The sequence below is a fragment of the Aythya fuligula genome, chromosome 1 (genome assembly GCF_009819795.1).
Source record: "Aythya fuligula isolate bAytFul2 chromosome 1, bAytFul2.pri, whole genome shotgun sequence".
NCBI lineage: Eukaryota > Metazoa > Chordata > Aves > Anseriformes > Anatidae > Aythya > Aythya fuligula.
Window position 1 is genome coordinate 117,753,689 of NC_045559.1, and position 25,878 is coordinate 117,779,566.

Sequence of the window (25,878 nt, forward strand, 5' to 3'; positions counted from 1 at the left end):
CTTGTTCCAGCTCCAGCACGTGCCTATGGAAACCTGGATCTGTCGACTTCTCAAGCCCACTACAAAGCTCATCTCACCCCCACCAAGTATTTTAGGTGATTAGATGGAAGTGGGGATATCAGATTTAGTTACTGATGTTGTAATAACAATATACCAACAGTTCAATAATTGTTACATATTTAAACTTCACTATTTATCATTTAAGTAAAAAAAGTTTTATTATTTATTTATTTTACTCTATAATAATTTATCAAAAATAGCAGTACTAAGTTACACAAACAACTACGTACTCTATCACAGGGCACTACATAACCATGTTATGTTCCAGACCAACTCAGACTTCCAAGTGCTACATAAACCAACAAGAGTACTCAACGTTTGGGGGAAAAAAAAAAAAAAAAAAAAAAAAAAAAAGTAGGGTGGTAAAAAGAATTCTCTAAGCTTTCAGGAAGAGTGATTTGGCGCTGCTAAGCTCCTGATTCACAGCATCACAGCACGGCTGAGGCTTGCAGGGACCCCTGGAGGCCACCTGCCCAAGCAGGGCCCCCCAGAGCAGGCTGCCCAGGGCCGTGCCCAGGTGGGCTTTGGAGGTCCCCAAGGAGGAGCCCCCACAGCTCTCTGGGCAGCCTGTGCCAGGGCTCCTCACCCGCACAGCACAGAAGTGCTGCCTGCTGCTCAGGGGGAGCCTCCTGGGCTCCACTTTGTGCCTGCTGCCTCTTGTCCTGGCGCTGGGCACCACTGAAAAGGGCCTGGCTCCGTCCTCTTTGCACCCTTCTGTCAGGTATTGAAGCTTGGCTGCAGATATTCAGAAAAGAGCTTCAACATGAGCCAGCAGTGCGCCCTGGCAAGTCAAGAAGGCAAACCAAGTTTTGGGGTGCACTAAACACAGCATAGGCAGCTGGTCAAAAGAGGCCAGGAATAGAGATTCTCCATTTCTAGTGGTGGTGCGGCCTCACTTTGCGTATCATGAGCAGTTCTGGACTCCACTGTGACAAAAAGGATGTTAAGGTCCTTGATAGCATCCAAAGGAGGGCAACAAAGTTGTTAAAGGCTGGAAGGCACATCCTGTGAGGAGAGGCTGAGAACACCTGGGTTGCCAGTCTGGAGAAGAGGAGGCCAAGAGAGACCTCATTGCTCCCTGTAGCCTCCTGAGGAGGGAAAGTGAAGAGAGAGGCACCGGTCTCTTCTCACTGGTAACCAACAAGAGGACATGCAAGAACAGCACAAATCCACCCCAGAGGACGTTCAGAGTGGACATCAGTAAAGATTTCTTTCCTGTTAGGGTGATCAAACGTTGCAACAGGCTGCCTGGTGAGGTGGTTGATGCCCCATGCCCGCCCACATTTGAGGCATTTGGGTAAGGCCCTTGATGGTAAGTTTTAACTTTGGGTCAGCCCTGAAGCAGTCAGCCAGTTGGACTTGAAGATCTTAGAAGGCCTCTTCCAACTCAACTGTTTTATTCTACTCAGGTTAACAAGTTAAAGTTTCTGCTGAAACACTACGCATATTACCAATTGTTTCATTACAACATCTCACGCCAGTTCCTTTTCAACGCTGTCGCTGTCTTTCTCTAATACACTTCAAAATCCTTTCCTAAATTGTGCAAATTTGCAAGGCCGGTTACAAATACAGTGCAAATTTTGACCAAATATACCCCTCCTCCTCTACCCGGCCCCTGATCTTATTATCACCAACAAATTTAGAGAACTCTAACATTGCCACTAAACTAATGCTTGCATCTGAACAAAACTGTGTCCTTGGAATACAGTCAATTGTAATCCATCCCCACCCTTCAGGGCTTACATTCATAGAGTTTACTAAGCCTGCTAAATCTAGAGCAAAAGGCATCACCAACTCAAGTTTTCTTCAGAATGAATCTGACTTTTAAAACGCAACTTTAAAAAACTAACTTGTTTTAATTGGTGTTCTTTTTTTTTTTTTTTTTTTTTTTAAGTGCCCTCATCCGAGTATTTTTCTTCCGATGAAGTTCAGAAAGCTTGCTAGGTAGAAAATACCAGCATGACTAAGTTTCCGACCATGTGAATACAGGCTGTACCACAGTTCAATGCACTCAGTTCCTCTGCATTACCTGACTGAGGCTTTTAAGTGCCTGCATAAGCCAATGAAATTAAACTTCTGCCAACTTACATTGTGTTTTTCAACAGCCCTAAGCCAACTCTATGACCACAATAAACACCTCTCTCCTTCCTCAACAGGTCTGGTCTGCAATTTGGCCGCATAAAAACTTGTGCTGGCACATTGACTGAGGCAGCGAAGAGGCCGGGAGGAAAGGGTGGAAATCCTGGTCTAGGCTGCCCCTAAAATGCAGAAGGAAGCGACCTCTGACACCTGGGATTCCCCTACGCCTTGCGTGCCATGCGAGCTGCTTCCGTCTCATCTCCTTCTGATTCGAATTCTTTTGCTCAACTCATCCTCAAGTGAACCACTGCAGAGTATGGGAAAAAAAAAACAAACACTGATTATTTTTCAGCTTCTGTAATTACCTGAACTGGAAACACTGCAAAACCACAGAATGCTCATCCGAGTGCTAAGCCAGGACAAAACTGCAGCTCTCCCGTTACAATGACCTTGCAACTAGCATGGACTTACACTCAGATTTTGCCTCTGTGCTTTGTTGAAAAGTCTGGGCAAAGCGTTCGTGTAAATTAATTTCTGCCCAAGGCATGTGATGTAATTTAACCAGGAGACAGAAGAAAACGAGTAATTGCATTGACCAACTTATTCACAATCTTGCAAATTCACAGGTTAAAACAAGATCTGTGTAGTAAAAATACCCAGAATTCTGTAGACACCAGCAAATACAGAACATTTACAGAAATGACTTTCTGGTGCGTCTTCTTCCTTCTACATAGTGACTTTTTGCTGAAGACACTAATCATGACAGTCTATGTATACTACTCATACTATATTCCCATTCTCCACAGAAGCTTATTTTGGGAGAAGTTCACCTGGTTTGGCCATGTCAGAATACTTAAGATAAGGACAACTGCAAGGACTGTTCACTTCCCTCTCCTCTTCTCCCCATTATCTCTGGGATATACTCAGAGATACAGAAGTAACTTCAAGCTCTACGGCAGCTAACTGAAACCACTGCACCTCCAATAAGCAGTCTGATTGCTTCTTACAGTATCCACGTATTTTAATTTTTCCTTCTAATTACAAAAGAAAACATGCTTTTGTAAGCACAAATCATTATCGATTTAGGTATTTTAAGCAGTAGTACATGTAAAAGGGAGTCATTTACCACTTCAGGCACCAATTTAGCCATTTATGATATAGAGAAGGCATCGAACTGCACACCTTCACAGAACACAGTACTGCTTTCATCTCGGCATTATGTTTTATTAATTATAATTCCGTCAAACCAATTAACCATGAAATTCTGAATTCCCATCATTTCTTTAATTCAGATTATTCACTTGCAAATGTTAAGAATTAAAACTCACTAACACATAGTCCTACGAGGAGCGGCTGAGGGAGCTGGGCTTGTTCAGCCTGGAGGAGAGGAGGCTCAGGGGCGACCTTATCGCTCTCTATGGGTACCTCAAGGGAGGCTGTAGCGAGGTGGGGGTTGGCCTGTTCTCCCACGTGCCTGGTGACAGGACGAGGGGGAATGGGCTTAAGTTGAGCCAGGGGAGTTTTAGGTTGGATGTTAGGAAGAACTTCTTTACCGAAAGGGTTGTGAGGCACTGGAACAGGCTGCCCAGGGAAGTGGTGGAGTCACCATCCCTGGAAGTCTTTAAAAGATGTTTAGATGTAGAGCTTAGGGAAATGGTTTAGTGGGGACTGCTAGCGTTAGGTCAGAGGTTGGACTCGATGATCTTGGGGGTCTCTTCCAACCTAGAAATTCTGTGATTCTGTGATATAGTTTGGCTCAGCCCAAGATTAACCTTTCCACCTAGTTATAATTAACCTGTCCATATTCACACGGAAACTGATGCAGTGCCATCCCATTTTGAGCACACAGGTAGCCCAACAGAAGCAATTCTAACTGCCTGTATTCAGCTGAATCCTGTGGAGACTTTGTGGTAATTTTTGTCGCATTTCTACTAGAGTTGATTTAGGATTCAACCTACCAAGCAGTGGTTTAAAGAAATTACCATCCTCATCCAAAGGCTTTGAATGGATGTCTTGATACAGTGGCAGGATGGAGACAAACACCTATTACCTGCCCCACTAACTATTCCATTGTTAATCAAGCAATGCACGAGGCTATGAAGACAAATAAATCCCCTTGACATTCAGTTTTGACTGCCAGCTGAGCAAATCCTGATTCGCCGTGCTTCTTCCCATTTCTTTACATCATGCTGATCTGCCATTAAATTCCAGGTAAAGTTCTGCTTCTGCTGGGGCCCTGCCACATCAGTCACACTGGGAAAAGACGACCGCAGCTTCGACTCCACATGCTGCCCATGCGGCCACTGCAGGCAGTGCTCTGCCCGTGTCAGGGTCTCTGTGCTGAGGAATGAGAAATAGCTCAGTGTGGTTGCACACCTATGCCTCAGCTGCTCACTCCCTCAGATGTCACCAAAATACCCCATAACACAGAGCCTTCCTCCCAGGTGAGCTACATGTACTCTCAAATCCCAGAAAGAAGGAAGTACACGGGGACAGATGACAGCAGCAGACCTCAAAAGACAGCTCATCATTCGTGTGCGTTACCGAAGCCCTACCTTTTATTTAAATGGATCTGAGTAGATATATGAGCAAAGATATGTGCCCCAGTACTAAACCCATTGGATGTGTGGTAACAATGTACCCCAGGATACTAACCTACCTGACAGGTAAGACTAGAGCTTTCTAAAAATCACACAACCGTGCTAAGAATTTACAATGAATACAACGAGTTTTTCCCAACATTTACAGCTATATTCCTCTCTTACCAGGATCTCACAGAAGACGAGCTTTTGAATCGTAGGTACAAAAACTGTAACTGCTGCAGTACAAATGTTCGATTGAAAGGTATCGCAGCCTCACTTCACAGAGGGTTCTGGGAACTGCCTTCTTCAAGTCCTCATAAATCCTGACTCATCACACGGGTCGTGACGTGCTTCTCGGTTAAAAATTCTAGACTTTGGAACCTGACCTTCTGCCCTATTCCTCCGTTTCTATCAGAACACCTTCTCGTCTAGAAACAGGTTCCCAGCAGTGTAACACTGACCTAATTCAGCAGTTACATTCTATACACACCCCCACAGACTTATCATTATCCTCCTTCTCCGTGCCTCGTATCTTTCAGGAAGGAGGAAATGATTTATATCATCGGCAAATAAAACCGGTGGTCCCAGCAACTTGCTCATTAACACTGACAGGCACTAAAATTGAAACGTATTCATGATTCATACAAAGTCATCAGTAAGCTACTATTCTGTAGAGCAAGAGGTGCCTAACACACAATGGTGTTTAAAATATACCCCATTAGCAGCGATTGGAGAAACTGTTATTTATTTTAAATAATTTATATTACAAAGACAATTCATTCATTCTCCCAGTAAAGAAGTGCATTATGGAACTTAGACAACTATAGCAGGTAACAATACATTATGTCAAAATAATAATAAAATACCGTTGAGACAGGTGTAAACTAACCTATATCTACTTCTTGGTATGCAGCTTCGCTTGCCCGGAGCTCCTACATGTACCATTCAGATGAATTGAGCAAACTGTAAAAGCACAGAGAACGAGCTTCCGTAACAAAGCATCACCTTCTGCTGCCAGGTCAAGGGGAAAGCAAAGGGACCACAGCTCACAACCGCGTTAAGTATAGTCTCAAAAAAGGAGTTGCCTAAATGCATTCTCAAAGGAGGAGTTGCCTCAATGCATTCAGCTTGTCCGGTACCAGCTATGCAGCATTCTGTGCTGAAGAGACTGCACAGGAATGCTGCAGAAAATGCTGGTTTCAAGCAATGATGCGTCATGCTGCTTGATCAACAAATACAATTTGCATTACACAAATAGAGATGTGACAGCCTGATCCTACTGTCTTCCACCTGTGCTTTAGGTAACTCTGGACTTTATGCAGGAGTCTCGTGGAAAATTTAAAGTTCTAGGGACATTCAAAGACTGGAGCCTTAATGTGAATCAAGATCCGGAGAAAACGAAGTTCAATAATGTGAGAGAAATGAAAGCATCTAATTCACGTGTTATGAGAACTGTGATACTGATTGTGTTGTGTAATTCAAGAACAGGGATATGGAAATCAGGATTTTTCAGTCACTTAAACACAACTGGTCCTAGTAGTACTGACGATGCGAAGAGCAAAATTTTTTGATAGCTCTGTTACTGCAAAATCAATGTGAATTATTTCACCTTTTGAGAAGTTTTCCATCCCATTTGCTGTTCGGGTTTCCTCTGTAAATGGACTCGAGACATAGTGATGAAGAGCAGAATCCAGCTACGTTTCACTCTTCCAGGTACAACAAGAAGCCTCAGCTTGTGGTTCACATGGACAGGCTCATCAGGTGATCAGAAGTAAACCCTCTTCTCACATTCCCATGGCTGAAGTTGCCCCATGAGTCTTGATCTCATTTAAATGCCAAGGTTAAAGCCCAAGAAATTTTAATCAAAGCAAACTGTGTTCAAGTGAAGGCTGAGAACTCAGTTTGGCCCTGCACATCAGGACAGTAAAACTGACATCTTGTCTCCACATGGAGTAACTTCCCAAAAGACTTGAAGAAAGAAAAAACAACAACAAAAACCACCACATGCACAGACAAACAAGGATATCCTTTAGAACATCAGAAGGATTGTCTAACTTAAAGGCAAGAATCAATGAAGTTCAGTCCCAGTATACCAGTGGGTACTTAAGGTACAGGATGCTTTTTCCCCAGAGAGCGTATCAGCAAGAGGTCAAGTGTTCAGATCATGCACATCATTCCTCTGGCTACTGAACAGAAAAGTCAATTTTAGTTCCCATTCTGAAGAAGAAAAAGTGTTTTGCTCATGTGACGGTAGATCAAGTAGAATGCCAAAGACACAGCATCAAGAAATAACACAGTCAATGCCGTACACACAAACCCAGCAAATTTTATGGCAACTAACCAGGCTCCCGTCAGCCACGGCCTTGCTGTGCTCTTCTGCATGTACATGGTCAGGACTCTGCCCTAGACAGAGCCTGGAGTGGGACGGCCTCTCACTGAGCAGACTGTTCCTTTGTTCACAGGAGCTCTCTGTGCAAGCTCCCCTGGCTCAACTGCTATCAAACTGTGTCCTCAGCGACACTTACTGCAGCTGAATGACGGATGAAGGAGGGATGTACAATTTACAGACCCTGCAATTCTGTTTCTTAAGTACTTAAATGCTTCCAGGTGATCAAGAAACTACATTCAAGCCACTGGTAAGTAGTGAGATGACGTGTGTTTTACGCTGGGAGAGGATGATTTTGGTCACAATAGTATAAACAAACCAGACTTTGCAAGCACATCAAGAAGTCATGTAAATAAAACAAAACACCAGTAAATGCATGCACTACAGCCTAAGAATACCACACTTAGTAACCCGGAGTCATTTCTATCTGGAAAATGCTACCATCTGTTTTAAAAACTGTTTAAATGTTTTGAGCTATGACTTCCATTTACTATACGGACCTTGAATTCACAATGAATATGCAAAAGAAGTGGGTAAGATTTCCTTCCACCTTTATATTAAAAGAACAAGCTTCAACAGGAAACAACCTCAAAACTAAAAAAATAATTAAAAACCAGTTCTAAGAATTCTATTACGTACGTTTGCTTCAGAGTCAGATTCAATCTTTCCCAGCTGAGCAACACAATGCTGTACTTTTTTTTTTTCCAATTATGCTACAGTTTATTTACTTAGGAAGCTGCCCTTCTGCATTCCAAAAATGTATTCCTGGCAATAGAGCCAATTAGGATCGAGTTGATATCGTGGATCCAACTGCAATCTTAGTCCCTTACAGGCCGCAGTGGAACACTGTAAGCAAGGACAAATCGTGGTTTCATGTTTATATTTAGACAGTGCTCTGGATTTATTAAAAGGAATATACACATTTGCAATTGATACTCTCCCATCTACAGAGACACTATATTATGTCTACTTACTGCTGGAGCAAGGAAGTAAAGAATGTGTCTAATGTTTGCAACAAGGATGGATAAAATGCTCTCAGTTCCTTATTATATTTGTTGCTCAGTCATGGCCATATTAAGTACTTCACATTGTTTATCCAGTTTTAAAATGGATGTGGTAGTTACAACTCTCAAAGTGATATAGTGAAGTTTATAGTCCCCAATACCTTAAGAACCCCGTTTGCTCCTTAAAAAATTAATCCAAATGTTAATAATTACAAGATGCTACGCTACTAGACTTTTTGAAAAGATTTCATTTTGCTTGATTTTGAAAAGGTGTAATTAACTTTTAACGTTATTTCACATTCTACTTGACTGCTCTGCCTTTTTGCTACAAAGAGCATTATTACTGGATGCTCAATAGTCAATGTGAAACATCAAAATACATTCTCATTATTATGGGTAGCAAAAAATAAAGACTTAATTCCACTTAAAAATGAAAGCTTTTCTCAGCAAGGCATGAATTCCTACAGCAATGCACTAGGGAACAGAGGAAATTTTAAAAATTCCTAACACTGAGGTATCAGTGACCTCCTATGAGCTGCCCAAGCACACTACAAAAGGCGAATTAAAGGTTTGGGGAATGGGATGCATTACGGAGTCTGAAAGAGACAGCAGACCAGACATGTATGTTTACACAGCAGTACTCATCTTCGTGTCTTCCCTGCATGAGCATGCGCACGACACAGCCTCCAATTCTTGCCAATTAATACACTTTTTTAAGAGCAAACACAAACTATGTAAGTCTGTAATGGCACTGAAAGTTTTGTTCTTGTTCTTCATTGGGACAACATCTAGCAGCGGATCAGGAAACAATACCTGGACAGCAATGGTAACAGAGGTAATTTTTTGACATATTGAGTCTTTAAAACTTTCAGTGGAATACAAAGCTTTGTATACCAATGCAGGCAGTAAATAACACCTCATTTTTGCTGCACTTCTAAACACGATTAGTTTTTAGGTAAATATATTACAAAATACTATCAAAATAGAATGAGGTGTTCCTAAATCACTCCCCCTCCCCAACCAATTCATTTAATGTACAGTCCACAAATTTATTTTAATTTTTAATCCTTATCCGCACTTATGGATTTCCCAGCATATTATCATCATACATAATTAAGAAATATATTTAAAATGTTCTGGCAATCATTATAGAAATCATTAAACAATTCAAGCTTTTCTGCCATATTAAGTAATATTTCTGCTCTGAATCTGATGCATTTTGTTATGAGATTGAACACAAGATAAAAAACTGTTTCCAATATTTTTCATGTAATACATTAAAACATCTTACAAAAACTCTTGTGTGAAGCTGATCTGAGTATTTAGTATTTATACGTTTAGTATGAGATAATCAAGAACCCTAAGAAATCTATAGATGTGACTTCTACTAGATCTTTGAAAACAGGATATCGTCCAAAATAGCACAGAACGGAAGAGGGGGAGAAGTGGGGGGAATAGAGAGAGGAAATCAAATTACCATCTCTGGACATAAACCTGTTGCCACTAATGCAACTTCCTACAGTCTAGTAAGAAAGATCAGGCTAATATCTTATCATGAACGTGAAAGGTGTTAAAAGTTACCTGCATTTTTATATGCTTTTTTGAATATGTTTACAGTAAACAAAACAGCTTTTCCTAAATAAAATGAAAAACCTATATCCAGTGATTAAATGTGAAGCTACTAACAGGGCTTTAACAAACATGGACAAATGCTCGTAGCCAAACCTTACAGGTTATCAATTCTCAATCCTGTATTACTCATTATTACTGATAACTCGGAAAAAAGCTATAAAATCTGTCATAAATTCTACATATGGTATACAAACTAACAGGGTGATATACACAGATTACCCTGTGATGAGTTCTCATTATCATCTGATAAGCCTGGCACAATAAAATGTGCACTAACATAGCCAAGTGACAGGTCATTTGACTAGGAAAAAAAAGAAAGGGTATAAAAATTTTTGTGTACATTGGGAAACATGACTGGAAGAATACTTATTCTAGAAAAGCAACCAAATATGAACACCACAATTGTATGTTTTTAGCAAGTATAAATCTCTGGATCGTTATCTTTTTAAAAGAAGCGTATCATTTTGGTTGCAGAACTGGTAAGAAACTTGTGAATTGCAGCCTTTTACATCTAGAAAAAAAAACAAGTAACAACACAGATACCCTCCACATGAATTAGTTGCCCGGTGAGAAGAAAGCGTCACATGCTGAATTAAATATCTGAAGTGATTACAAGACTGGCCACAGGACACAGCAGCCACTTCTGAGACAGCCTACTTGTTCTGGGATTTTGAACCGCTGTTTATCTCACCCCCTTACAGTAAGGGAATAAAGATGTCCTTTTCAGGCTGTCATTTCTACTCTCTCGCTCAACTTTTGAACCTATCGGAGGAGAAAAAGTACTGAGAATTCAGCAGGCAAGTCCTATATGAGCTGCATTTATTACTGACGTTTTCTTTTCAAAGAAAAAACTCATTGCCAATCAGGCACGTAAACAAAGTCATAAAGAACAGAGAGGACCTGCTGCCACCCTACAACTTTGGAGGAGAGGCGTAGCTTTCCACACAACATAAGTCCTTTACAGTGTGGAAACCCCAAGCTATAAATACAGTCAGGTATTATTTCATGCTAAGAGATTTCAAGCAGCAGACTGCAAGAACAGAACCAACACCTGAAATGGGTGTTTTGCAGAAGTTTGGCTAGTTATGCACTCAAACATTTCTTGGATGTTTGAAAAAGTACACAAAGCTAAGAAGACCAGCTGATACCCCTCCCAGCTTTAAGATACATTTTCAACTAAAAACTAATGCCCAGATGCAGAAACCATCTTTAAACATAACTCTGAAACTGTAAATGATGAAGAATAATAAATTCAGTAACGCTGTTCTTCATACCAGGTGAGATAGGAGGATACTGAATGCCTGCCCAGAGCACTGGGTAACTCCATCCAGTGCCACTCTCCCAGGGATAACACACTGGAAGGGGTCAGGAATTGTAGCTTCTGACACAGGAGGAACTAAGTACTGTGACACTGTCATGATTTTACATTGGAAATTTTAGCAAAATACCAGTTAAACAGGGATGAATGGCCAGGCTTAGTATGCTTGAAACAAAATGAGTAATAACGGGGTGTAAAAAAATTACTACCAGCTATAAACAGGAAAGAATATCGGTAAGCCTTCATTGTTGAAAAACAAAACCAAAAAAGCACCTCAGAACAAAGCTCTTAAAAGGAGTCAAATCACGCAAGAAAAGGTGCGGTAAAGCCTTATTTTTTTTTTATTTTTACCCCCAAAATCTAGATGGCTGGTTGGTTTTATTGGGGGAGGTGGTGTTTTTTCTTAAGCAAGTACTCAGCAATAAACTACAAGGTAATGTTAAAACAAAGAAAAATTGCTTTTGTTAACATGTAACCTCCTCCTAAGCAACTCAACTAAAAAGAAAACGGTTTGTTGCCTTTGCATTCTTCTGCGTGGAGGAATTTCCATTCTTAAAGCATTAAAGCAAGTGCTCAAGAAACGGGCGGCCAAAGTTTCTGTTTGTGAAAGAACTGCCAGTCTCACTTTTGTTTTGCCTTTGAGAGATGAATGTCAGCACTACATTTTTCAGTAGCTTAAGCCTAACTTGAGTAGCTTAAGCCTAACTTGATCTTGTTTTCTTTGAACATTATATCGTTATCCATAACTTTAGTTCTGCAACTTCTGGAGGCAGCTTTTCTTGTTATTTCAGGTTGCATTAAGTTCTATAGTTTCCTTCTAAATCAGGTCCTACTGTTAACCAGAGAACAGCACGAGTTTGTGAATTCCAAGAAGTGTCCACAAAATAATATAAAATTATTATGGAACTGGGCTCAAGCCCTTAATGACTGTTAAGGCCCTTTACCCTCCAGCTCCAGTGACCTTCAGAACTTCCTTGAAAACTGTGTTCTTCCTTTGCTGCAGGGCCCACAAAGAAATCCTAGGGTTTTTAGCGGCTTTTTGTAAGTAAGGGGAATGAAGCTGAAACCAAGAAGCATACAGCTCCTCCTCCAAGGAAAGAGAGGTAATTCACACATCTGCAACTGCAGACAAAAATAGAAGAAAAGTTGATGGGAAAAAAAAAAAAAAAAAAAAAAAGAGTTTAAATCGAAAGTACTCCCTTTGATCTGCTATACCAGAGCAGTTTCATACATTTCACAACTTCTTGCTGCGGGATAGAATGAAAAAGGTAGCAGCACTCCAGCATTCCACCCTTGGGAGATCCTGCTCAACGCAGAGCTGTACAAATGTTCACGTTACGATTCCCCATGCTCTCTGCCATCCCTGTGCTTGGTTTCTGCCAGAAGGACATTAATACATCATGGCTGCTCTTATTTCTGCTGTGGTTTCTGTGTCCTACCAGGCTATGGGTAGACGCTGCACGGCCTCTCCGACCTTCATTCTTCCTCAAGCAGTGGAAGGGAAGCTTAATGGCATCTTTCAGGTTCATTTCAACTACGGCTTTAGAACATGAAAGTATTTATAGTATAGCGCACTTAAGACTCCCAAGCAACTCAACAGCATAAATTACACGGTAAGGATTCTGTTAGAAAAGTGAAGTTTGAAGTTAGCCTGCCAAATCAGACTAGACCCTTCTGACTCCCTTTGTGTTTCATGTTCTATGCAGAACTCAAGGGCTTCACCAAACTACTTTAAACATTGCATTAAAGAGAATTATTCAAAGTCTATATTCATAACGTCCCGTGCCATTATCAATACCTTATACAAGCTCTCCCTTAAACAACAGAATTCAGAAAACCTACTGCTTGGTTTAATGCAAAGAGTTAAAGCATGGTACAGCACCTAAGCCAGATGTTAAGCTGGAAGCATTTTATACTCTTGAATCATGACAAATTTAACTTTATGAAATACGTAGACATTTAAAAATCCCTGTGTTCAAACACTTGGAGAATTCCCAGTATTGTACCAGCCTTCATTTCACTGCATTTTCTAACTCTGCTTTTCATGTAATACTGAATTAGAAAGCACAAACTAAGCACAGGCACTCAGACATTACCATCAGCATCATCAAGAATAAATTAAAATACCTCAGATTCAGATGAAAGTGTTACCAGCATTAAAATTGATCTTTTGGTTATATGCTGCTTGCTCCTAATTGCTCAACAAGCTTAGCCAAACTTCCAACTAGTTTTCAACGTGCCAACTGCCTACCTCAGCCTGGAGATTTTGCAGAGAGAATTTTTTTTGAAGCCTGCCTGCCTGAAATATGCTCTATTCCAATTAAACTCATACAAGCCATCTGCCCAAGCAGGCTGAATGCTCCAGGAAACACTGAAAATGATCTATCTGCTCCAGAGGACTTGTATAACAAATCCCCTTTAAAATCCTGGCCTCTCTGAAGGGAAATAAGAAGTGGCAGCAGGAGCAACAGTTTTGTCTTCGTGCTCCTTCTGCCAGTACAACGAAGGTGGTTGTTGGATTTAAATGCCAAAAGGGTAGCAGCAGAGAAAGCCGGATACAGACAAGTAAGAAAGCCCCCCGAAAGCATATGAAGATAGCATAGGGCTGAAAACAGGAGAGTTATTTTCATACCCACAGCCCAGTGGCTCCTCTGTCCCAGAAACTTAATATTCCTGTAGCTGTAAAACCTATCAGAAAGCATGCCATAACCTCCCTTCTTGGGAAATGCAGAAGATAACCATCTACTAGTACTACTATATCCCAAGGACTGAGCTGTTTTTTTTTTTTTTTTTTTTTTTAAAAAAATTCCATTGCAGTTAAGACTAAAACCCAAAAACTTATTCTACTAAAAAAAACAACACACCAAAACCCAAACAAAACACAAACCAACCCCCCTCCCAAACACACAAAACCAAAACAAACCCACACAACTACTCCTCTCCCTGCACAGAAAATGGTTAAACACTAAGTCACATAAGCCCCTTTGCTAACAAGCACCACCTCCCTCCAGTACACAAACCAGACTAATAAAGACACCAGTTTTCAGCTGGATCCATGAACGGGCCAGGAGAGAACAAGAGCATCCAACTGTTCACTTCCCACAGTGGCACAACGTGACAGTGACAGAGCTGTACCGTCACAGTGCATAAGTGAAACTCCTCAGCGTGTATTGTTGGACTCTCAGTGAGAAAAGGCCAGCTTATTCCCCAATAACAGTGTTATACCCTGGTAGATTTTCCAACAGGAATTTCACTGTATTTCGGCACATGGACAAGCCTTAGCTGCAGGTACGGTCTCACAGTCTGCTTGAAATCAGGTAAGTCTCAACTGTCAGGAGAAGAGCAGGAGAGCCATGTTGTTTGCTTGCATCCCAGCCACCTCCTCACTGCTAGCATTAGCCCTTGCATCATCGCATAGTCAGCCACATCAAGAAACCCTTCTGGCTGAAAGGTAACTGGGGGAAAGGAATGAAAATTATTTTAGATTTCGTCTGGATCACACGCCATGTGAGCACTAACAATGGCACAAGAAGCAGGCAGAATATATATATATATATATATCCACAGATAGAACCGATTCTTTTAGCATGGGTGCAAATCCATCATGAAATAGATCTGAGAGAGGAGGAGAAAGGAAACCCTACATGGGTAACTAGTGACGATAGCAACCAAAGCTCACAAACACCAGGGCAAGAGCTGGGTCTTGACAATGCAGAAGCATCACGAAGACCGATACTCTTCTCAAGCATAATGAGTACACAGGAAAAAGCGCAGAGAGAAAGCTGATTAGTACACAACAAATGCCAGGAATGTCAATTCATAAATAGCACAAGTTCAGTCATGAAAGTCACATTAACTAGCCGGAGCAAATAGGGCAAAGGGTGAGAAGATTACGAAGGTAAAGGCAAAAAATCCTCTTTGCCCTGGACATTATGGAAACACCACTGGAATGAACAATAGCAAACGACACGCAGTCAGGAAAATTGATTTAGCAGCAACACTTTGAATAGCCTCACCACTACCTCATAAAACTGTGACAAAGCAGGAGGGAAGGTACAAGATGTATCACTCAGAAGCAGGCAAAAGTTTTATTTCTGTTGACAAAGAAAATGGCCAGTTGCAAACCTGTAAACAAGACTGCATAATCTAATTATTGTCTGCAGACAGGTTAAAAAAACTGGAATTGGAGTTGAGAGTGTGAGTAACTGAGCACAGCAGCTGTACCCACCATGACAGCCAAAGTCTCAGCACCTTTCAGCGAAAGGAATTTCCATCTAACAACCCTGTGTGCGAGATACAGACAGACAGACAGACAGACAAATGCTCTCTAAACTGGTCAAAGGCTCAACGTGCCATTTTTCTCCTCCACAATTCGGGATTTTCAGAGTGCACTAGTTTCCATCGTAATTTAATTTTATTCAGAATAGTTTGCTTCCATCAGCAAGTCCCCTGCACGGACGGTTATCAACTGAGGGACAAGAAAGAACAATTGCCCATACCTTATTTTTTGCAGAAATGGTGTTCACAGGAAAAGAAACAGAACTTCAGAGCCAAAGAAAAGCCTCAAAGTTTTAAGGCAGCTATACAGAACTCCTGAGAACCGAATTCTGCCTGTCTTGTTCATACACCTTGCTGGAGGAACTGTTTTTTTCAGATTAATCTCTTCATCTTCTTCCCATTTTTCTGGGTATTGAGCCACATGGGCAAAACTGACGAAGAGCGAAGAAGCAGAACAGCAACTTAAGCCAACATAAGCTGTGTCTGTAACGAAAGAACGTCTAAGAAAAATCTGCAGAAACATTACAATAGGAGGCACTTTTGAAGCACTGTTATAATTCCTCATCAATAAAACAGAAGACAACACAAGCCTTTTAATTTACAGGGTGAGGTGAGAAGTAATACAGTAATGTTTGGGAAATTTAAAGGTTGAGAATGAAAAGCTCCTCTAAAGGTTATTAATAGATTAATAAATCTAATCAGTATGGGAGTTAGACCGATGTAAGACATGCATTTGCAGAATTAAGTCAAAAGATAAAGTACTGAATGACAACACCATTCAATCAATCTTCCAAACTGATGGAGTCGGGGATTCAATGGGAAGAAGAGTTCATAATTAAGCGGGGGAAACAGCAGTTAATGAAAAATGTAATTCTTGGGTTGCTGAATTTTCCACCTTCACTTAGAGAAATCTTCTTAGTTCACCTGCAGGTAAGTGAAAATTTCACCCTTAAATCATAAAATGCTTACATCATTCATGACCTTTGCACTTTTGCAAGGCTCTCTGCTTCATTTGCTTTACATAGCACACAATTTTCAAGAGACTTCCCTGAGCCACCTGATAACTCAACCGAAAAGGCACGATGGAAGCTTTTTAAATCAAGCTTTGGGTTTTACCGAAGTACTACAAACCACAAGCCCTGATGAAACAATACACACAATAGATGGGTCAAAAAAAGAGTAATACTCCTATCTGAATTCTATTTAAGTCTTAATATGGGAGTAGGCCGTGGGAGAAATTAAACTTTTCACTTGCATTTATCAAGTATCTGGCCAAAAATACAGTACCTCATACTTACAAGCTTAGCAGTGACAAAGCAGCCACCAGCTATATATACCTGTGACAAGTTGTTGTCTGTAAATAAGACACTTACTTCCAAAAGCAAGGAAGTCTGCCCAAAGTATGCACCCAGCCCTACCAATCTGAGGAAAATGAAGTATTAGCTACCTAGCAGTATGCAGGCATGACAGGGAGAAAGATAAAAAACTCCAAAGGAAGATGGGCATTTAAATAGTTAGGCACTCCAAATTCACAAGTAACATTGCCAAGGAAAAAAATGGCATGAGAAGCATACAATGGGCTAAACAGAAGATATTCAGGAAGGAAAAGAAAAAGGTAAAGGCATAGCTAGGAGTTTGACAAGATAAATAAAATCTCACCACGGAGCAGTTAAGCAACACTAGACCATGCAGGTGAATAAGACCAAACTCCAAAAATGTAAACAAAGTTAAAAAAAAGTCCATTTCTTATTAAAACTCTTTTTCATGATGTTTAAGATACCTTAAAAGAAAAATTTTCAGAGGTTGTGAAACAAACACTTAAGTCTTTTTTTATATCTACTGTACCAGTCTACAGAAATGTGCCCCAAAAATAAGTTCTTCATAATTCCTTCAGATCGATGGAAAAACTTGCAACTGAACTGTTTAAGGTGGTTGGTAAGGCTTTCTTTCCTACTTCAAGTGCAGAAGTTCTGAGAAGAAAAATTACATGTAGCAAATACACTAGAGAAGCTTAAGTAGATAAGAGACCATAAAGAATCCTACTGTACAACTGTCATTTAGAAATTAAAAAATATATGATAGTCATACTTAAAGCAAAAAATTAAACTTAGAACAACAGAAAATAGAAGAGACAGTTTTCATTGTAAGCGTGAATGACTACTCTATATTGTATTTTCAGGCTCATGAGGAACCACGTGGGCTTATCAACATTAAAACCCTCAAATTGTTTTACGTGTAGGGCAGTGTAAGAACATACTTAGAAGTTTGAAGCAACTCTGACAGCAGAGACTTTACTTCTCTGCTCCCAGCTGTTAGCTACTTGCTGCTGGACTCAATAATGTACACAACTTCTGCAACATCTCAGTCTTCCCCAGTGATACACACACGTAAGCAAACACCTAGCATTTATACAAACGGCACAACAGGTACTGAGTACAATTTCAATTTTAGATATGTTTTACCTCATCTTCTATCTCCTTCCTTTGTGCCCAACTACTGCAAAAAGTCTTCAGAAACCTGAAGACATCAGCTTTATTTACACTGAATTTTCTACAGCAGCACAGTTCCAAAGACAACTTTCAGAAGTACAAACAAATCTGCAAATCAAACTGATTTTGGCTACTGCTTGCCAGCAACAAAACCAAACTAACAGGTTGGCCATCCGCTAGTGCTATTCAGCTGCCTCCAGGCACTGTATCCAGAAGCTGCTACCAGTTCTCTAAATGTTGCATTATCGGGAAAATATGATGAAAAAGGAAAAATCATGACAGGGTGCATTACCAAAATCTACTTCATCCAGTCAAAAATCTTGGGATGGGCAGATAACTAAAAAACTTCAGTGGCATACCCGCTAAGCAGAGGCTGATACCGAGCACATTTTTCCCCATGGCTGAAAACACGAGTCATAGTAACTTTCCTTACCACGGCAAGGTTTCCTTCCCACTTTGCTGGCCTTCCTGCATCTACTGCCACTGAGGAAAACGAAGCTTTTCATTTTTACTTCTGACCTTTTAATTGTATGAAAAGAAATCTAGGTGTTTTCCCAATCCTAGACTAGGGAGGAAAGGTAAAGGAATTAACGGCTTCTCAAATGCCATAAGGGGAATCCATGTTTCGAGTTACATCTTCACTAGACACGTTACAAACTGTCAACCACAGCAATCTGGCTAAACTGCAGTAGGAATAAAAACAGAGAGCGCTTTCAGACAATCTGGAGGTTATCTTCCTCTCTAAGTACCAGAACTATCATGAAGAAACTCAAAGAGAGCTCTAAAGCACTGAAGAAATCTGACGCTCCCACCTTACCTGGAGAAAGAAGCCTGTGCATCACCTCAGAAATATCTGATGGTATACGTGTGTACGTCTGTATAAACAACTACATGCAGCAAGGGAAAACACCTGGGAGTTTAAGGTCCCACTGCGATTAATAAAGCACTGTCTGGAAGACGGGTGCGGGCATATGGAGGGCTGTGCAAAAGTGGAGCCTGAAACTATCGAATAAATCACCGGAGTTTTCACCTTCAAGCTGCAGGGAGTTTGTGTCATAATTTGTAAAATAAATAAACAGAAATATTGTGGAGATCGTCACAGTCAGAGGATTCAGGAACATGCACAAAACAGAAAGGTCAGCAATCAGCAACCAATTAACATTCTATTTCTAAATTAGAAATATACGAAGCCTTCTAGCAAATAAAACTGTAGTTTAAGCTCTTTTAGCTGATTGGAATTGTGGTCTCTCATCGCTTTAGTCACCTAATAATAGGCCAAGCAGATCCACGCTCCTTATTTAAGATTCAAATTCACGGTCTTGTTTCTGCTGAAATGTATTAAAAATTGAAGTATTTCATTGCTACAACAGCAGAAAAATTAAACACCAAAAGACAAAAGGCTCATCTGCTGAGATGCCAGAACATTTTGACAATAGCGTTCACTCTCGTATTGAGTTAGAAAAATGACAGACTTCCCCCCTTCACCATAAATGTTCATTTCTAGCGAAAGTGGGCAAAAAGCAAACTTCCACTCACAACCAATACACATCTGTCACTACTGTCCTACACCACAGTGCTGGCAAAGGTGTTCCCCTCCAACCAAAAAAGCCCGGCTGGTTGGGATCCTACCCCTCCTCCTGATCTGAGGGATCCTACCTGGCACACACACCACGACTTTGCTCTTTAGGGAACACATCTTAACACTCCTTTGTCATTTCAGAGTGCTATAGCTAAGACCACTCTTCCACAAAATAACACCTTTACCTCATCCCACGTCTAATCCCATTGAAGTTAGGCAAAAAATTGAGCAGCATCTAAGTGTCTTAAGGATTGAGGCCTACAGAATTAATAATGTACATTTCCATGCCTTTCCGTGTTGGCATTCAGCTGTTACAAAAAGTGTTACTTCCGTAAAAGAAAGCCTCTTCTAGGGAATATTTTCTAGTATTTAAGTTTGGGATATTTACATCGAAGCCTAATGAAAAGTTGGCCATGAAATTGCCACCATGGACTTTTCAATATCTTGAAGTGTCCATCTTTAAAAACAAACAAAACAAACAACAAAAACTTGTTAGTTTATAGCAGAGTTTTTATCCAGGAAGTATTTTAGAGGATACAGCAGAGAGTAAGAGAAGTCGAGCAAATATTAAGGAGTCGTATGTTTGTGTCTTGCCTTCAACATATTTTTGAGTATCAGCTTAAAAAAATTTTAGAAAAAAAAAGTTGAGAGCTCTCCATTCATAGACGTACATCTTTAAGAAGTGATGTAATGTGGAATTCCCCTCCTATGAGTAAATTCATGGCTAAATGCTAGCTACCAGACAATATTATTTGCTAAGATGTCAAGTAAGGTTAAATTTAATTTATTATTTTTTCTTTTTTACATGCAAGAAACCCACATTTTTCTCCTGGCAGTTACACGTGTTAGGAAAACGAAATCACAAAACAGGCTTACTGACTGTTTTGTAAACAGACCAAGGATGCCACAAACAAAAGTATTCCACTGCAAAATTCCTGATAGCTATGCATTACTGGTAAGCAGTTTACATTTTAACTGCATGAAAAAAGTTAGAAATACTAGCATTGAAAACATGACTAGATTTTAAAATGAAAGATATCTCACAGATCTCTTTTAGAGGTGTAATAACGAAGAAGTAAAACAAAGCAATTAATCAGTCTCACAATTAATAATAACTTATCCTTAAAGCAAACCACGGCGCGGTGATGTTTCCTGCAGCAAGCAAGGCACAAACACACACACGTATATTTAATTCCCAGCGTTCCAATTTTTATTTGAAAACACATCGAAGACAGCTGGTAGCCAAAAAGCTTTGATACCAAGACGACTGACTTCAACTCTCAAATAAAACGAGACTAATGGGCTCATATAAAGAGAAAATACCAGAAAGTTCACAACAGAAAATGCAAAAGGAACTGTCTGTGCCATTAAGCTCTCTCTCTATCAAAAAAAAATTACACTAAGTCACAACTGTCTACTTTAACATCTTATTTACCTTCCTCCCCTCTTCTGTTGTGGGCAAAGCTACTAACAGCTCTCCTGTCAACTCACCGATAATTATGTTTTTAACGATTTATACCAAACAAGACCTACTGCACAGAAAGTGCTGGACACGCAGAGTGGGGCCCAAGGGACACTGGCATGTCTAGGAAACACAACATTTGACACTCTGCAGGAGTAAAGTCACAATGGAAGGGCTTTCTGCCACTATCTCTCCACGACTCTAAACAAGAGGACCTCAGTCAAAACAGTCTTGTCAGGAGGTGCAGAGGGAATCTTTGTTAAGCCTATTCCCAAGTCAAGCTCCAGCCTTGAACACAGCAGAACTTTGAGACATCCAATATAAAAGAAGAGTTTTAAAATGACAGCTCGACTCATTATGAAACTGTAATTCCTTATAACAGCGTAAGAACTTCAAGATGGCCCTCCAGGAATAAGAGAACAAAAACGAGATTTAATATATGAAAGATGTTACTGCATTTTTATAACTCAAAGTAGCTCAAACTTCCCAGGTCATTTGTACAAAAACTTGAGTCTTGTTGCATGCAAGCATAGGTTTATGAAAAGACCCTCTTCCCATCCCCTGCTGCTCTATGAAAAAAAGCACTTCTTGTAACTACCATTCTGCAATGCAAAGGTTTACCAAATTCCCCTTCCTAAACATAACTAACTACCCAACCAGCCTGCTAACCAATGGACATTTGCCACTACTGGATATTGCAGAAAAGCAACCACTGAAGTGTTCAAAACAGAGCAGAATAACAACCGTGATGAATGTTCTACACTGGTGGGACAGGGCAGGTACAACACTGTAGCTTAATTTTTATCTTTTTTCTCATTAGTTTGTGTCAGGGTGAAAGCACGCATAAGAAAGTTTAGTTAGAAAGAAAAAAAAAAAAAAGAGATGATGTTGCGTATGTATATACCACAAATGTTACGTATGAAATAAGGGAAGTCCACAGCAATGCACACAGCACTGCCAGTTTTGCAAAAGGCAAGGTACTACAGCAAAAAGGGGATATCATCAAGTTATGTTCCTGTAACATACCCTCAAGTGTTCTGAATAAGATGCTGAACTCCATTTTTAAATAAAGATAATGTGGATAATAAAAACGGATGGACCTACACAGAGCTTCAAGCAGAGATGCACCAATAGTGTAAGAAAAATATGGATTCCTGACCAAGAGAAACCATGCCCACATGTTCAAATGAATACAAACACTAACATCCAGGAAATAATTTTCTAAAGGGCACAAAAGCCTTCACACGTACAACTTCCCAAGTGATCAGAAGCCCGGTGAGGTTTCCTGTATCTTCAGATGACCACCTAACACTGGTCTCCGCAAGTGCTGGGTAAGCAAGACTACTGGTTTGATTAAGCAATGTTTGTGCTGACAAGGAAATGAATTAAGGTAAATGTAATAGTTTGTGCTGGGGGTGGGGGTTTGGGTTTCTGTGCTGTTTTAACCTTGCTTTAACGAAAAACAGTAAGGGACAGCTTTGATTCAATTACCTTACAGATAGGGATAACCTGCTCAGGATGTTTTCAAAATATATCCAGTGTCTTTAGATCTATTAGGATATATAAAAGAGCGTCTCTGAAACAAAACAAAACCTACAACATCCTACCAAACACAATAGCACTCACTAGTCAAATACCTGAAGCAAGTTCAAAACTTACTTCTAAACTGGAGAGGGAAGACCAGAAATATTTCCCAAAGGAACTTATAAAAAATAAAAATACCATTACATACCTGACAGAAATGTAACTTTATGGCCATTTAAAAATAAGTTGTTCCAACTAACAAGTAACTGAACTCCTTATTTTTATTCAAAGTTGTATTCATGCTGCAAAGTCCCAATTTCAATTTTAAATTGAAAGACGTCTTTAAATTTGTCTTGGAAGAAAGGTACCTTTACTTTCTTAAATGTCTGTGCACCAATCCAATGTTTTCATTTGTCCCGAGTCTCACTCGTAAGAATTCCAGCACGCTACACAAAACAGATAAACCTTAAAGTGTGCGTTTGAACAGAGAGAAGTTGCACTGGCCTACTTCTGAATACAAATGCACCACAATGTGGGAAAGAAAATGTTTACATAAGGGTGATGGTGTTCTACAGATATAGAAACAGTAAACAGCTTTGGGACCGCTATCCTCATTGATTACCACCTCCAGATGTAGTCTTCCTGTCAATTCAATGGGCAGAAGTATCACCACAAGGGCAAATTCTGCAAGACATGAAACAGCAGCCTGGAAAGATTAAAACAGGGACTACCCAAAAGAAATACCATGAAGATAATCTACACGAAGGGCAAGAAGAAAGGTATGGAAGATACTGAAGAGAGGAAAGTGACTATGCTACAATCTTACATGTTTATTTTTAGCTGTATTTCCCCCCTCCAAAACAATCATGCTGATCTGTGAGTTTCTTCCACTGCAGCTTTATGATTATGTTTACGTTTTTGTTCAAATCTATCATTAGGCATCCCTGTGGTCCAGGGTATTGCAACAGAACAATCAATGCATGTACTCGACGTGCTTCTCCAAAAGTCTTGATATTAGCTATTGTACTCTGTTGGTTCCAGAAAACAATGTTACTTCGACTCAGAATCAAAGGCATTGCTTTTTTTTTAAAAAAAAAAAAAAAAAAAAGAAAAAAGAAAAACAAATGAACCCCCACTCATACACGACTTAGATTTTGCTGAAATAAGTGTGTTACTTGAACAGGAGCATTTATGTTGGCGAGTCCAGGCAATTTCTCAAAGTAGAACCTTAAAAGATCAAGAAAAAGTTAGCTGGCTACAGATTTCAGTCACCCCTAATACTCCTTACTGTCACTTGAATTCCATAATTGATACAGGTCAAATGTCCAAAAATCCATCACTGGGCCCTTCCTAAACATAACGACTTCAACATCCATTTGTTGGGCATTTGAGAAGCCTGCTGGAAAATGCAGATTACCTGGTCCAGCTGTCATAACAAGTATTGCTACTTGTATTCTGAAGAAACCATCTTAATATCTAAATTCAAAAGCTTTTCAAAAAACAAAACAAAACAAAAAAAAAACACAACAAAAAAACAGGCCCCAGTTCTGTAACTAGGTCAGCAAAAGTGGGCCTTGTGCTAGCTTTGATCCTGTGACTTCAGAGAGGTCTTTGGGCCGATACAAACGTCCAATACGAATACAACTGCAGAGCTGTGAATGTAAAGCAGGTTGTACAGACAACACGAGGGCAGCTGAGCCTGGGAGTCCCTTGAATATTTAATTAGAAGAATTATTTTTCAAAAGATTTTTTTTTTCCTCCTGCACAGTTGTGCATGTTGCGTATCGCCGCACGTCTCCAAAACACTCTAGCGAACTTCTGAAGGAGCAAGCTGAAAATCAAATATGGCATCTTGAAGTCCACCTCAACTCTTTTACAAAGAAAACCAGACTGAAACGAACGATTTTGGGAGACTGTTCCCTCGGCAGCCAAACAACGGTGCACCAAGCGGGTCGGCACACGTTAGCGGGGCGATTACCAACACAGGCAGACACCGGCGATCCATCCTACCGGCAAAACCCTCGCTTTTCTCGAGGACAATAACAGCGAACGGCTGTGGCCCCTCGGACTTGGTGGGGAGAGGCCGGCGTCCCCCAGAATAACCCGAGGGAGCCGCTTTATTTTGGACAGCCACGGAGGGGGTATTTTTTTTGTCGTGCATCGACACCGGGCTAAGCTGGAAGCCGAGGCTAGAGGAGTGGCCTCCGCGTTAATAATGTTTACAGCGGGTGTGAGCGAGGAGCTGGTGCTGCTGGTGGGGTTTTTCATTGAGGGCAGAGCCCGGGCGGCTCGGCAGGGCCTGCTCTCCAGGCGTCGCCCGGGCCTAGGCGGCTCCAATCACTCCACCTCAGTAATGGCGTTCGCTGCGGAGCCCAGCCAGACCCGGGGGCTGCCCAGCGGGGCGGCCGGGCAGCCCCCGGCCCTCCAGCGGCTGCCTCTGGGGGGCTCGGCCGGTGAGGAGGAGAGAGAGGGAGGAGGGGGGGGAAAAAAGGAGGAGGAGGAGGAGGAGGAGGAACGGGGCGGGGGGCGCCGCCGTTGGAGGCTGAGGCCGAGGCTGAGCAGCCGTCAGCCATTTTCCCTTGCCCTCCAAAACACCGGCGGCGCGGGGCCTGCCGCCCGGCATCGCCCCCTCCTCCTCCTTCTCCTCCTTCCTCCCTCCTTCCTCCTCCTCGCTGCACCCCGTCCCCGGGGAGCTCCCCACACGCGTCGCCCTCCCGGCCCCACCCGGCCCCGGTCCCGGCCCCGGTCTGGCCGCCGCCACTCACCCCCGCACGGCGTCGTCCCCTGCTCGTCCCGCGGCTGCCGCTGCCACAGCCCGGAGCCCCGCCGCCCGCTGCTGCTGCTGCTGCTGGCGGAGCGCGGCCGGCGCCTGCCTCATCCCCGGCGGCCGCCGGGGCTCATGGCAGGCCCCGCGCTGCCGGCTCGGGCGACGAGGGGGGCGGCTCCGCTCCGCCGGGAGAGAAAGGCGAGGAGAAAGAGAAGGAAGGAGGAGGAGGAGGAGGAGGAAGGGGGCCAAGCCGCTGCGGCTCCCGGCTGCGCTCCGTCCCCGCGGCTCGGCTGGGCTCGGGCGTTTTTCCTGCGTCACCAGCTGCTGCCCGGCCGCCCTGCGCTGCGCTCCGGCTGCCGACGGGGCTCGGCCGGGGCCTGCGCGCTCCGCTCCGCCCCGTCCGGGCACCGCGGCCACGGGGGGGGATGGAGCAGCAGCAGCAGCAGGAGGAGGAGGAGGAGGAGGAGGAGGAGGAGGAGGAGGAGGAGGAGGAGGCAGCCGCGCCGCGCCGCTCGCCTCGGGGGCCCGGGGCTCGGCTGGGCTGGGCGGGGGCGGGCAGGAAGGAAGGCGGCGGCGGCGGCGGAGGGGAGCGCCGGGCGCTGACGGCTCCGAGGAGGAGATGGGGAGGGAGGGACGGGGGCAGGGGGGGGGAAGGAGGGAGGGAGGGAGGGAGGCGGCGGCGGCTCCTCAGTCTCGCGGGGACCTGCACAAGATGGCG

At 42.1% G+C, this 25,878-nt stretch overlaps 1 protein-coding gene across 2 annotated transcripts in view; it reads right to left on the minus strand.

Moving 5' to 3' along the window:
- Positions 1–25,539, minus strand: part of USP9X (ubiquitin specific peptidase 9 X-linked) — a 100,898-nt gene extending 75,359 nt beyond the window's left edge. For both annotated transcript variants that reach the window (XM_032184070.1, XM_032184061.1), the window contains exon 1: positions 25,159–25,539. The gene's annotated coding sequence lies outside the window, so the exon portion shown is untranslated. The remainder of the gene's footprint in view (positions 1–25,158) is intronic.
- Between the last annotated feature and the right edge of the window lie 339 nt (positions 25,540–25,878).